Below are 16690 nucleotides of genomic sequence, written 5' to 3' on the forward strand. Positions count from 1 at the left end.
CTACACTCGTATATTCACCCATATACATACAAGCATACACTTATACACACACATTTATGCACTCATATACATTTACAATACACACACACACACACACACACACACACACATATATATATATATATATATATATATATATACACACACATACAGTATACACTGACCATATATACTCATACATGCAGGATAAAAACACCATATACACACATGCTGCATATACATACAGAATATACACACATACAGCTAATACACACACATTCAGTATATACAGCATACATACTTACCATATACAAAAACACACATCATATATATATATATGCTAATATGAATATATGCATGTAAAAATACAGTATTTGCTTCAATGCATTTATACACAGTATATACATGTATACACATATATACACAGTATACACATGTATACACATATATACACAGTATACACATGTATACACATATATACACAGTATACACATGTATACACATATATACACAGTATACACATATATACACATATATACACAGTATACACATATATACACATATATACACAGTATACACATATATACACATATATACACAGTATACACATATATACACATATATACACAGTATATACATATATACACATATACACAGTATATACACATATACACAGTATATACATATATACACAGTATATACACATATACACACAGTATATACACATATACACATTATATACATATATACACAGTATATACACATATACACAGTATATACACATATACACATTATATACATTTATACACAGTATATACATGTATACACATATATACACAGTATACACATGTATACACATATATACACAGTATACACATGTATACACATATATACACAGTATACACATATATACACATATATACACAGTATACACATATATACACATATATACACAGTATATACATATATACACATATACACATATACACAGTATATACATATATACACAGTATATACACATATACACACAGTATATACACATATACACATTATATACATATATACACAGTATATACACATATACACATTATATACATATATACACAGTATATACACATATACACATTATATACATATATACACAGTATATGCATATAAATACATATATACATACAGATAAATACATATATACATACAGATAAATGCATCTGTATATACTTACCTTTTAGGAAGTTTGGGGGCTGTATGGGTGTTCAGGTGGGTGTCCAGTGGCATTCAGATGGCGGGGGGCGAGCGGGGGAAGGCGGGGGCAGAGTGTCAACTGTCAAGGAGATGAGCAGGCAGGCGATCCCGGAAAGAGGTGGGCCAGGAGATATGTGTAGATGCACAGAGAGGGAGGGGCCCGGGGGCACGATACGGCAGGCACCCGGCACTGCAGCCCCGGACCACTTACCCCAGGCCGTGGCAAATCACTGCAGGGAGCGTGCATCCCCGGGCCCCTGAACCTCACGGGCCCCGTAGCAACCGCTACGGCGGTAGTTACGCCACTGGGACTGTCAGCTCCTGGGATATAGACTGTGAGCTCCCGGGATATAGACTGTGAGCTCCGGGGATATAGACTGTCAGCTCCTGGGATATAGACTGTCAGCTCCTGGGATATAGACTGTCAGCTCCTGGGATATAGACTGTGAGCTCCCGGGATATAGAGTGTCAGCTCCTGGGATATAGACTGTCAGCTCCCGGGATATAGAGTGTCAGCTCCCGGGATATAGAGTGTCAGCTCCTGGGATATAGACTGTCAGCTCCCGGGATATAGACTGTCAGCTCCTGGGATATAGACTGTCAGCTCCCGGGATATAGACTGTCAGCTCCTGGGATATAGACTGTCAGCTCCTGGGATATAGACTGTCAGCTCCAGGGATATAAACTGTCAGCTCCCGGGATATAGACTGTCAGCTCCCAGGATATAGACTGTCAGCTCCCGGGATATAGACTGTCAGCTCCCGGGATATAGACTGTCAGCTCCTGGGATATAGACTGTCAGCTCCTGGGATATAGACTGTCAGCTCCTGGGATATAGACTGTCAGCTCCAGGGATATAAACTGTCAGCTCCCGGGATATAGACTGTCAGCTCCCAGGATATAGACTGTCAGCTCCCGGGATATAGACTGTCAGCTCCCGGGATATAGACTGTCAGCTCCCGGGATATAGAGTGTCAGCTCCCGGGATATAGACTGTCAGCTCCCGGGATATAGACTGTCAGCTCCCGGGATATAGACTGTCAGCTCTTGGGATATAGACTGCCAGCTCCCGGGATATAGAGTGTCAGCTCCCGGGATATAGAGTGTCAGCTCCCGGGATATAGACTGTCAGCTCCTGGGATATAGACTGTCAGCTCCTGGGATATAGACTGTCAGCTCCCGGGATATAGACTGTCAGCTCCCGGGATATAGACTGTCAGCTCCCGGGATATAGACTGTCAGCTCCTGGGATATAGACTGTCAGCTCCTGGGATATAGACTGTCAGCTCCTGGGATATAGACTGTGAGCTCCCGGGATATAGACTGTCAGCTCCCGGGATATAGACTGTCAGCTCCCGGGATATAGACTGTGAGCTCCCGGGATATAGACTGTCAGCTCCCGGGATATAGACTGTCAGCTCCTGGGATATAGACTGTGAGCTCCTGGGATATAGACTGTCAGCTCCTGGGATATAGACTGTCAGCTCCCGGGATATAGACTGTCAGCTCCCGGGATATAGACTGTCAGCTCCTGGGATATAGAGTGTCAGCTCCTGGGATATAGACTGTCAGCTCCTGGGATATAGAGTGTCAGCTCCCGGGATATAGACTGTCAGCTCCGGGGATATAGACTGTCAGCTCCTGGGATATAGACTGTCAGCTCCCGGGATATAGACTGTCAGCTCCCGGGATATAGACTGTCAGCTCCTGGGATATAGACTGTGAGCTCCTGGGATATAGACTGTCAGCTCCTGGGATATAGACTGTCAGCTCCCGGGATATAGACTGTCAGCTCCCGGGATATAGACTGTCAGCTCCTGGGATATAGACTGTCAGCTCCCGGGATATAGACTGTCAGCTCCCGGGATATAGACTGTGAGCTCCTGGGATATAGACTGTGAGCTCCTGGGATATAGACTGTGAGCTCCTGGGATATAGACTGTGAGCTCCTGGGATATAGACTGTCAGCTCCTGGGATATAGACTGTCAGCTCCTGGGATATAGATTGTCAGCTCCCGGGATATAGACTGTCAGCTCCTGGGATATAGAGTGTCAGCTCCTGGGATATAGACTGTCAGCTCCTGGGATATAGACTGTCAGCTCCTGGGATGTAGACTGTCAGCTCCCGGGATATAGACTGTCAGCTCCTGGGATATAGAGTGTGAGCTCCCGGGATATAGACTGTCAGCTCCTGGGATATAGACTGTCAGCTCCCGGGATATAGACTGTCAGCTCCTGGGATATAGACTGTCAGCTCCCGGGATATAGACTGTCAGCTCCTGGGATATAGACTGTGAGCTCCCGGGATATAGAGTGTCAGCTCCTGGGATGTCTACCTTGCTAAATGCATAGATCTTTATTGCATTTCTAGTCACTCCTGCGCCCTGACTCCAGGGTTTATATGCAGAGTCTGTGAGCTCTGCCTGACTTAGAATTATCTTACCGGTATTTCATGTGTAAAATCTGTGATCTTTACACTGAATTTACTAACCACTTCCTCTGGACTAGACCTCCAGTATGTAATGAGCCTCTGGTATATGATGAGCGTGCACTCAGCCTCCGGTATGTGATGAGCGTGCACTCAGCCTCCGGTATGTGATGAGCGTGCACTCAGCCTCCGGTATGTGATGAGCGTGCACTCAGCCTCCGGTATGTGATGAGCGTGCACTCAGCCTCCGGTATGTGATGAGCGTGCACTCAGCCTCCGGTATGTGATGAGCGTGCACTCAGCCTCCGGTATGTGATGAGCGTGCACTCAGCCTCCGGTATGTGATGAGCGTGCACTCAGCCTCCGGTATGTGATGAGCGTGCACTCAGCCTCCGGTATGTGATGAGCGTGCACTCAGCCTCCGTTATGTGATGAGCGTGCACTCAGCCTCCGGTATGTGATGAGCGTGCACTCAGCCTCCGGTATGTGATGAGCGTGCACTCAGCCTCCGGTATGTGATGAGCGTGCACTCAGCCTCCGGTATGTGATGAGCGTGCACTCAGCCTCCGGTATGTGATGAGCGTGCACTCAGCCTCCGGTATGTGATGAGCATGTACTCGGCCTCCGGTATGTGATGAGCATGTACTCGGCCTCTGGTAAGTAATGAGCGTGCACTCAGTATCCAGTAAGTAGTGAGCGTGCACTCAGCCTCCGGTAAGTAATGAGCGTGCACTCAGCCTCCGGTAAGTAATGAGCGTGCACTCAGCCTCCGGTAAGTAATGAGCGTGCACTCAGCCTCCAGTAAGTAATGAGCGTGCACTCAGCCTCCGGTAAGTAATGAGCGTGCACTCAGCCTCCGGTAAGTAATGAGCGTGCACTCAGCCTCCGGTAAGTAATGAGCGTGCACTCAGTATCCGGTACGTAATGAGCATGTACTCGGCCTCTGGTAAGTAATGAACGTGCACTCAGTATCCGGTAAGTAGTGAGCGTGCACTCGGCCTCCGGTAAGTAATGAGCGTGCACTCAGCCTCCGGTATGTGATGAGCGTGCACTCAGCCTCCGGTATGTGATGAGCGTGCACTCAGCCTCCGGTATGTGATGAGCATGCACTCAGCCTCCGGTATGTGATGAGCATGTACTCGGCCTCCGGTATGTGATGAGCATGTACTCGGCCTCTGGTAAGTAGTGAGCGTGCACTCAGCCTCCGGTAAGTAATGAGCGTGCACTCAGCCTCCGGTAAGTAATGAGCGTGCACTCAGCCTCCGGTAAGTAATGAGCGTGCACTCAGCCTCCAGTAAGTAATGAGCGTGCACTCAGCCTCCGGTAAGTAATGAGCGTGCACTCAGCCTCCGGTAAGTAATGAGCGTGCACTCAGCCTCCGGTAAGTAATGAGCGTGCACTCAGTATCCGGTACGTAATGAGCATGTACTCGGCCTCTGGTAAGTAATGAGCGTGCACTCAGTATCCGGTAAGCAGTGAGCGTGCACTCGGCCTCCGGTAAGTAATGAGCGTGCACTCAGCCTCCGGTAAGTAATGATTGTGCACTCAGCGTCCGGTAAGTAATGAGCGTGCACTCAGCCTCTGTTATGTAATGAGCGTGCACTCAGCCTCTGGTATGTAATGAGCGTGCACTCAGCCTCTGGTATGTAATGAGCGTGCACTCAGCCTCTGGTATGTAACGAGCGTGCACTCAGCCTCCGGTAAGTAATGAGCGTGCACTCAGCCTCCGGTAAGTAATGAGCGTGCACTCAGCCTCCGGTAAGTAATGAGCGTGCACTCAGCCTCCGGTAAGTAATGAGCGTGCACTCAGTATCCGGTAAGTAATAAGCATGTACTCGGCCTCTGGTAAGTAATGAGCGTGCACTCAGCCTCCGGTAAGTAATGAGCGTGCACTCAGTATCCGGTAAGTAATGAGCATGTACTCGGCCTCTGGTAAGTAATGAGCATGTACTCGGCCTCTGGTAAGTAATGAGCGTGCACTCAGTATCCGGTAAGTAGTGAGCGTGCACTCAGCCTCCGGTAAGTAATGAGCGTGCACTCAGCCTCCGGTAAGTAATGAGCGTGCACTCAGCCTCCGGTAAGTAATGAGTGTGCACTCAGCGTCCGGTAAGTAATGAGCGTGCACTCGGCCTCTGGTATGTAATGAGCGTGCACTCGGCCTCCGGTAAGTAGTGAGCGTGCACTCGGCCTCCGGTAAGTAGTGAGCGTGCACTCGGCCTCCGGTAAGTAGTGAGCGTGCACTCGGCCTCCGGTAAGTAGTGAGCGTGCACTCGGCCTCCGGTAAGTAATGAGCGTGCACTCAGCCTCTGGTAAGTAATGAGCGTGCACTCAGCCTCTGGTAAGTAATGAGCTTGTACTCGGCCTCCGGTAAGTAATGAGCATGCACTCGGACTCTGGTATGTGATGAGCATGTACTCGGCCTCTGGTATGTGATGAGCATGTACTCGGCCTCAGGTATGTGATGAGAATGTACTCGGCCTCTGTTATGTAATGAGCATGCACTCGGCCTCTGGTATGTAATGAGCATGCACTCGGCCTCCGGTATGTGATGAGCATGTACTCGGCCTCTGTTATGTAATGAGCATGCACTCAGCCTCTGGTATGTAATGAGCGTGCACTCAGCGTCCGTTAAGTAATGAGCGTGCACTCAGCCTCTGTTATGTAATGAGCATGCACTCAGCCTCCGGTAAGTAATGAGCGTGCACTCAGCCTCTGTTATGTAATGAGTGTGCACTCAGCCTCTGGTATGTAATGAGCGTGCACTCAGCCTCTGTTATGTAATGAGCATGCACTCAGCCTCCGGTAAGTAATGAGCGTGCACTCAGCCTCTGTTATGTAATGAGCTTGCACTCAGCCTCCGGTAAGTAATGAGCATGCACTCAGCCTCCGGTAAGTAATGAGCGTGCACTCAACCTCCGGTAAGTAATGAGCGTGCATTCAGCCTCCGGTAAGTAATGAGCGTGCACTCAACCTCCGGTAAGTAATGAGCGTGCACTCAGCGTCCGGTAAGTAATGAGCGTGCACTCAGCCTCTGTTATGTAATGAGCATGCACTCAGCCTCTGGTATGTAATGAGCGTGCACTCAGCGTCCGGTAAGTAATGAGCGTGCACTCGGCCTCTGGTATGTAATGAGCGTGCACTCGGCCTCCGGTAAGTAGTGAGCGTGCACTCGGCCTCCGGTAAGTAGTGAGCGTGCACTCGGCCTCCGGTAAATAGTGAGCGTGCACTCGGCCTCCGGTAAGTAATGAGCGTGCACTCAGCCTCTGGTAAGTAATGAGCGTGCACTCAGCCTCTGGTAAGTAATGAGCATGTACTCGGCCTCCGGTAAGTAATGAGCATGCACTCGGACTCTGGTATGTGATGAGCATGTACTCGGCCTCTGGTATGTGATGAGCATGTACTCGGCCTCCGCTGTGTGATGAGCATGTACTCGGCCTCAGGTATGTGATGAGCATGTACTCGGCCTCTGTTATGTAATGAGCATGCACTCGGCCTCTGGTATGTAATGAGCATGCACTCGGCCTCCGGTATGTGATGAGCGTGCACTCAGCCTCTGGTATGTAATGAGCGTGCACTCAGCGTCCGTTAAGTAATGAGCGTGCACTCAGCCTCCGGTAAGTAATGAGCGTGCACTCAACCTCCGGTAAGTAATGAGCGTGCACTCAGCGTCCGGTAAGTAATGAGCGTGCACTCAGCCTCTGTTATGTAATGAGCATGCACTCAGCCTCTGGTATGTAATGAGCGTGCACTCAGCGTCCGGTAAGTAATGAGCGTGCACTCAGCCTCTGGTATGTAATGAGCATGCAGTCATCAACCAAAAAAAAAAAAAAAAAAACAAAAAAAAAAAACAAAAAAGCTCTGTAGCATGTGACTCCTAGTGTGTACACCGGTCTACAAATGAGGGCTCTCATAACCCATTAACCAAGCATTTAGAGACATATGACCGGAGTCAGCAATATAAATCAATTTTTCTTTATATCCAAATGTGAAAAGACATAAAACACCAGTACATCACCATATCTTCGGCAAACAGTGTCAATTGTCCATAAAATTGTACACACCTCCGAAACGTCACACTAGACCATACGGGCGTCGGTTGCTCAGTGAAAAGCCAGGATCTCCTAGCGTGCTACAATTTTATGGACAATTTACACTGTTTGCCGAAGATATGGTGTCTATATATTCTCAGCGTGGATGGACCACACCTGATAACGGCATTAGAGGTCCAGTGACCAAGGGATGAAATCTGTGCCACCACTGGCCATGTGACCTGTCACAATAGCTATCTGATGCTTCTATTACCAGCATTAAGGATTCCTCTGAAGTCCTGGTGGCTTTGGTCGTGGTAAGAAGAGCTGTATGGACAAAGCTCTGGAATAAGGACGCTCCACCAAAAGGATTATTGAATTTTCAATGGTTTTTTTGCCAGTCTAAAGTATTTTTTGCACAGTCAGGCAAGATCCAGGCTGCAGGCCCTGTCATCTTCAAGATCTAAAGACTCAAAATCCAGGAAGATCAGGATAAGTCTATCATTCCATCACATCGACTTGGTACACAGGGTCGGTTCAGACACAGGCAACACCTTCCATGAGGAGGTAAAAAGCCACTTAACTCAAAACCGTGGGAGTTAGTGCATCTGGCCTGGTGGAATATCAACAATAAGAAGGAGGTCCTTCTCTTCAGATTGGCCAAAGTCTTTATCAGACGCCTGGTGTCCTCTACAATACATCAAGTATAGACTCTGTAACCTTCCCAGCTGACAGATCCTGACCAGCAATCTGCTAGTTGTATATCTCTGCCTCAGAGTTATCACTGCTCGGCATCAACTGTCCTATCAGATCTCCATATTCCCATCTGTCCTATCAGATCTCCATATTCCCCTCTGTCCTATCAGATCTTCATATTCCCATCTGTCCTATCAGATCTCCATATTCCCCTCTGTCCTATCAGATCTCCATATTCCCATCTGTCCTATCAGATCTTCATATTCCCATCTGTCCTATCAGATCTTCATATTCCCCTCTGTCCTATCAGATCTCCATATTCCCATCTGTCCTATCAGATCTTCATATTCCCATCTGTCCTATCAGATCTTCATATTCCCCTCTGTCCTATCAGATCTTCATATTCCCCTCTGTCCTATCAGATCTTCATATTCCCATCTGTCCTATCAGATCTTCATATTCCCATCTGTCCTATCAGATCTTCATATTCCCCTCTGTCCTATCAGATCTTCATATTCCCATCTGTCCTATCAAATCTCTATATTCCCATCTGTCCTATCAGATCTTCATATTCCCATCTGCCCTATCAGATCTTCATATTCCCATCTGTCCTATCAGATCTTCATATTCCCATCTGTCCTATCAGATCTTCATATTCCCATCTGTCCTATCAGATCTTTATATTCCCATCTGTCCTATCAGATCTTCATATTCCCATCTGTCCTATCAGATCTCCATATTCCCCTCTGTCCTATCAGATCTTCATATTCCCATCTGTCCTATCAAATTTCTATATTCCCATCTGTCCTATCAGATCTTCATATTCCCATCTGTCCTATCAGATCTTCATATTCCCATCTGTCCTATCAGATCTTCATATTCCCATCTGTCCTATCAGATCTTCATATTCCCATCTGTCCTATCAGATCTCTATATTCCCATCTGTCCTATCAGATCTTCATATTCCCGTCTGTCCTATCAGATCTTCATATTCCCCTCTGCCCTATCAGATCTTCATATTCCCATCTGTCCTATCAGATCTTCATATTCCCATCTGTCCTATCAGATCTTTATATTCCCATCTGTCCTATCAGATCTCCATATTCCCCTCTGTCCTATCAGATCTTCATATTCCCATCTGTCCTATCAAATTTCTATATTCCCATCTGTCCTATCAGATCTTTATATTCCCATCTGTCCTATCAGATCTTCATATTCCCATCTGTCCTATCAGATCTTTATATTCCCATCTGTCCTATCAGATCTCCATATTCCCCTCTGTCCTATCAGATCTTCATATTCCCATCTGTCCTATCAAATCTCCATATTCCCCTCTATCCTATCAGATCTTCATATTCCCCTCTGTCCTATCAGATCTCCATATTCCCATCTGTCCTATCAGATCTTCATATTCCCCTCTGTCCTATCAGATCTTCATATTCCCCTCTGTCCTATCAGATCTTCATATTCCCCTCTGTCCTATCAGATCTTCATATTCCCGTCTGTCCTATCAGATCTTCATATTCCCGTCTGTCCTATCAGATCTTCATATTCCCCTCTGTCCTATCAGATCTTCATATTCCCATCTGCCCTATCAGATCTTCATATTCCCATCTGTCCTATCAGATCTTCATATTCCCATCTGTCCTATCAGATCTTCATATTCCCATCTGTCCTATCAGATCTTCATATTCCCATCTGTCCTATCAGATCTTCATATTCCCATCTGCCCTATCAGATCTTCATATTCCCATCTGCCCTATCAGATCTCCATATTCCCATCTGTCCTATCAGATCTTCATATTCCCATCTGTCCTATCAGATCTCCATATTCCCCTCTGTCCTATCAGATCTCCATATTCCCCTCTGTCCTATCAGATCTTCATATTCCCATCTGTCCTATCAGATCTCCATATTCCCCTCTGTCCTATCAGATCTCCATATTCCCCTCTGTCCTATCAGATCTTCATATTCCCCTCTGTCCTATCAGATCTTCATATTCCCATCTGTCCTATCAGATCTTCATATTCCCATCTGTCCTATCAGATCTTCATATTCCCCTCTGTCCTATCAGATCTTCATATTCCCATCTGTCCTATCAAATCTCTATATTCCCATCTGTCCTATCAGATCTTCATATTCCCATCTGCCCTATCAGATCTTCATATTCCCATCTGTCCTATCAAATCTCTATATTCCCATCTGTCCTATCAGATCTTCATATTCCCCTCTGTCCTATCAGATCTTCATATTCCCATCTGTCCTATCAAATTTCTATATTCCCCTCTGTCCTATCAGATCTTCATATTCCCATCTGTCCTATCAGATCTTCATATTCCCATCTGCCCTATCAGATCTTCATATTCCCATCTGTCCTATCAGATCTTTATATTCCCATCTGTCCTATCAGATCTTCATATTCCCATCTGTCCTATCAGATCTTTATATTCCCATCTGTCCTATCAGATCTTCATATTCCCCTCTGTCCTATCAGATCTTCATATTCCCCTCTGTCCTATCAGATCTCCATATTCCCCTCTGTCCTATCAGATCTCCATATTCCCATCTGTCCTATCAGATCTCCATATTCCCATCTGTCCTATCAGATCTTCATATTCCCATCTGTCCTATCAGATCTTCATATTCCCATCTGTCCTATCAGATCTTCATATTCCCATCTGTCCTATCAGATCTCCATATTCCCGTCTGTCCTATCAGATCTTCATATTCCCGTCTGTCCTATCAGATCTCCATATTCCCATCTGTCCTATCAGATCTCCATATTCCCATCTGCCCTATCAGATCTTCATATTCCCATCTGTCCTATCAGATCTTCATATTCCCATCTGTCCTATCAGATCTCCATATTCCCCTCTGTCCTATCAGATCTCCATATTCCCATCTGTCCTATCAGATCTCCATATTCCCATCTGTCCTATCAGATCTCCATATTCCCATCTGTCCTATCAGATCTTCATATTCCCATCTGTCCTATCAGATCTCCATATTCCCATCTGTCCTATCAGATCTTCATATTCCCATCTGTCCTATCAGATCTTTATATTCCCATCTGTCCTATCAGATCTCCATATTCCCCTCTGTCCTATCAGATCTCCATATTCCCATCTGTCCTATCAGATCTTCATATTCCCATCTGTCCTATCAAATCTCCATATTCCCCTCTGTCCTATCAGATCTTCATATTCCCCTCTGTCCTATCAGATCTCCATATTCCCATCTGTCCTATCAGATCTTCATATTCCCCTCTGTCCTATCAGATCTTCATATTCCCCCCTGTCCTATCAGATCTTCATATTCCCATCTGTCCTATCAGATCTTCATATTCCCATCTGTCCTATCAGATCTTCATATTCCCCTCTGTCCTATCAGATCTCCATATTCCCATCTGTCCTATCAGATCTCCATATTCCCATCTGTCCTATCAGATCTCCATATTCCCATCTGTCCTATCAGATCTCCATATTCCCATCTGTCCTATCAGATCTCCATATTCCCGTCTGTCCTATCAGATCTTCATATTCCCGTCTGTCCTATCAGATCTTCATATTCCCATCTGTCCTATCAGATCTTCATATTCCCCTCTGTCCTATCAGATCTTCATATTCCCCTCTGTCCTATCAGATCTTCATATTCCCATCTGTCCTATCAGATCTTCATATTCCCATCTGTCCTATCAGATCTTCATATTCCCATCTGTCCTATCAGATCTTCATATTCCCCTCTGTCCTATCAGATCTTCATATTCCCATCTGTCCTATCAGATCTTCATCTTCCCAACTGTCCTATCAGATCTCCATATTCCCATCTGTCCTATCAGATCTTCATATTCCCATCTGTCCTATCAGATCTTCATATTCCCCTCTGTCCTATCAGATCTTCATATTCCCATCTGTCCTATCAGATCTTCATCTTCCCAACTGTCCTATCAGATCTCCATATTCCCAACTGTCCTATCAGATCTTCATATTCCCATCAGATCTTCATATTCCCATCTGTCCTATCAGATCTTCATATTCCCATCTGTCCTATCAGATCTTCAGATTCCCATCTGTCCTATCAGATCTCCATATTCCCCTCTGTCCTATCAGATCTTCATATTCCCATCTGTCCTATCAGATCTTCATATTCCCATCTGTCCTATCAGATCTTCATATTCCCATCTGTCCTATCAGATCTTCATATTCCCGTCTGTCCTATCAGATCTTCATATTCCCCTCTGTCCTATCAGATCTTCATATTCCCGTCTGTCCTATCAGATCTTCATATTCCCATCTGTCCTATCAGATCTTCATCTTCCCATCTGTCCTATCAGATCTCCATATTCCCCTCTGTCCTATCTGATCTTCATATTCCCATCTGTCCTATCAGATCTTCATATTCCCATCTGTCCTATCAGATCTTCATCTTCCCATCTGTCCTATCAGATCTTCATATTCCCGTCTGTCCTATCAGATCTCCATATTCCCGTCTGTCCTATCAGATCTTCATATTCCCATCTGTCCTATCAGATCTTCATATTCCCCTCTGTCCTATCAGATCTCCATATTCCCATCTGTCCTATCAGATCTTCATATTCCCCTCTGTCCTATCAGATCTTCATATTCCCATCTGTCCTATCAGATCTTCATATTCCCATCTGTCCTATCAGATCTTTATATTCCCATCTGTCCTATCAGATCTTCATATTCCCGTCTGTCCTATCAGATCTCCATATTCCCCTCTGTCCTATCAGATCTTCATATTCCCGTCTGTCCTATCAGATCTTCATATTCCCATCTGTCCTATCAGATCTTCATATTCCCCTCTGTCCTATCAGATCTCCATATTCCCATCTGTCCTATCAGATCTTCATATTCCCATCTGTCCTATCAGATCTTCATATTCCCCTCTGTCCTATCAGATCTTCATATTCCCATCTCTCCTATCAGATCTCCATATTCCCATCCTGCCTCCACATCGGGAGAACATCGGGATAGCGCTTCAGACTCCAGCCCACTGCATTGCCAGTCACGTCCTTAAAGGTTCCATTCCATGGAGGACTGGTTATTTCCACGGAACTTCTGAATTTTCAACTTCAAATGAAAGTCTATAAATGTATTTTTGGAAATATTTCCCCTGACTTCAGCTAACAAAAGTTAGTGAGTGACAAGAGCACTGGCCAAATGTCTGTCACCATAGATGTAGTGCAATGAGCAGAGCCCATATCTGAAGTGAAGGAACCAGTCCCAATAATTTATGGCAAGAAAATGCCGGATTCTTCATCCTCGCACATTAGCCAGAGGGATACATCTTTCTGAGGCTGGGGTCCCATGTAGGAGATGACCAAAGGGATACGTCTTTCTGAGGCTGGGGTCCCATGTAGGAGATGACCAAAGGGATACGTCTTTCTGAGGCTGGGGTCCCATGTAGGAGATGACCAGAGGGATACGTCTTTCTGAGGCTGGGGTCCCATGTAAGAGATGACCAAAGGGATACGTCTTTCTGAGGCTGGGGTCCCATGTAGGAGATGACCAGAGGGATACGTCTTTCTGAGGCTGGGGTCCCATGTAGGAGATGACCAGAGGGATACGTCTTTCTGAGGCTGGGGTCCCATGTAGGAGATGACCAGAGGGATACGTCTTTCTGAGGCTGGGGTCCCATGTAGGAGATGACCAGAGGGATACGTCTTCCTGAGGCTGGGGTCCCATGTAGGAGATGACCAGAGGGATACGTCTTTCTGAGACTGGGGTCCCATGTAGGAGATGACCAGAGGTATACGTCTTTCTGAGGCTGGGGTCCCATGTAGGAGATGACCAGAGGGATACGTCTTTCTGAGGCTGGGGTCCCATGTAGGAGATGACCAGAGGGATACGTCTTCCTGAGGCTGGGGACCCATGTAGGAGATGATGAGGATCATAAGTCATGGAACACTTAAGAGAAGATATTGTCCTCTATTCATCGGGGGCTGTGAGCCAATCAGACCATAATATAACACATGAGGGGCTGTATATAATATAACACATGGGGGGGCTGTATATAATATAACACATGAGGGGCTGTATATAATATAACACATGAGGGGCTGTATATAATATAACACATGAGGGGCTGTATATATTATAACACATGAGGGGCTGTATATAATATAACACATGAGGGGCTGTATATAATATAACACATGAGGGGCTGTATATAATATAACACATGAGGACTGTATATAATATAACACATGAGGGGCTGTATATAATATAACACATGAGGGGCTGTATATAATATAACACATGAGGGGCTGTATATAATATAACACATGAGGGGGGGGGGGCTGTATATAATATAACACACGAGGGGCTGTATATAATATAACACATGAGGGGCTGTATATAATATAACACATGAGGGGCTGTATATAATATAACACATGAGGGGGGCTGTATATAATATAACACATGAGGGGCTGTATATAATATAACACATGGGGGGCTGTATATAATATAACACATGAGGGGCTGTATATAATATAACACATGAGGGGCTGTATATAATATAACACATGAGGGGCTGTATATAATATAACACATGAGGGGCTGTATATAATATAACACATGAGGGGCTGTATATAATATAACACATGAGGGGCTGTATATAATATAACACATGAGGGGCTGTATATAATATAACACATGGGGGGCTGTATATAATATAACACATGGGGGGCTGTGTATAATATAACACATGAGGAGCTGTATATAATATAACACATGGGGGCTGTATATAATATAACACATGAGGGGCTGTATATAATATAACACATGGGGGGCTGTATATAATATAACACATGGGGGGCTGTATATAATATAACACATGAGGAGCTGTATATAATATAACACATGAGGGGCTGTATATAATATAACACATGAGGGGCTGTATATAATATAACACATGAGGGGCTGTATATAATATAACACATGGGGGGCTGTATATAATATAACACATGAGGGGCTGTATATAATATAACACATGAGGGGCTGTATATAATATAACACATGGGGGGCTGTATATAATATAACACATGAGGAGCTGTATATAATATAACACATGAGGGGCAGTATATAATATAACACATGGGGGGCTGTATATAATATAACACATGAGGGGCTGTATATAATATAACACATGAGGGGCTGTATATAATATAACACATGAGGGGCTGTATATAATATAACACATGGGGGGCTGTATATAATATAACACATGGGGGGCTGTATATAATATAACACATGAGGGGCTGTATATAATATAACACATGAGGGGGCTGTATATAATATAACACATGAGGGGCTGTATATAATATAACACATGAGGGGCTGTATATAATATAACACATGAGGAGCTGTATATAATATAACACATGAGGGGCTGTATATAATATAACACATGAGGGGCTGTATATAATATAACACATGGGGGGCTGTATATAATATAACACATGGGGGGCTGTATATAATATAACACATGAGGGCTGTATATAATATAACACATGAGGGGGCTGTATATAATATAACACATGGGGGGCTGTATATAATATAACACATGAGGGGCTGTATATAATATAACACATGAGGGGCTGTATATAATATAACACATGAGGGGCTGTATATAATATAACACATGAGGGGCTGTATATAATATAACACATGAGGGGCTGTATATAATATAACACATGAGGGGCTGTATATAATATAACACATGAGGGGCTGTATATAATATAACACATGAGGGGACTGTATATAATATAACACATGAGGGGCTGTATATAATATAACACATGGGGGGGCTGTATATAATATAACACATGAGGAGCTGTATATAATATAACACATGAGGGGCTGTATATAATATAACACATGAGGGGCTGTATATAATATAACACATGAGGGGCTGTATATAATATAACACATGAGGGGCTGTATATAATATAACACATGAGGGGACTGTATATAATATAACACATGAGGGGCTGTATATAATATAACACATGAGGAGCTGTATATAATATAACACATGAGGGGCTGTATATAATATAACACATGAGGGGCTGTATATAATATAACACATGGGGGGCTGTATATAATATAACACATGAGGGGCTGTATATAATATAACACATGAGGGGCTGTATATAATATAACACATGAGGGGCTGTATATAATATAACACATGGGGGGCTGTATATAATATAACACATGAGGGGCTGTATATAATATAACACATGGGGGGCTGTATATAATATAACACATGAGGAGCTGTATATAATATA

The sequence above is a fragment of the Engystomops pustulosus genome, chromosome 1, assembly GCF_040894005.1.
Source record: "Engystomops pustulosus chromosome 1, aEngPut4.maternal, whole genome shotgun sequence".
Classification (NCBI taxonomy): domain Eukaryota; kingdom Metazoa; phylum Chordata; class Amphibia; order Anura; family Leptodactylidae; genus Engystomops; species Engystomops pustulosus.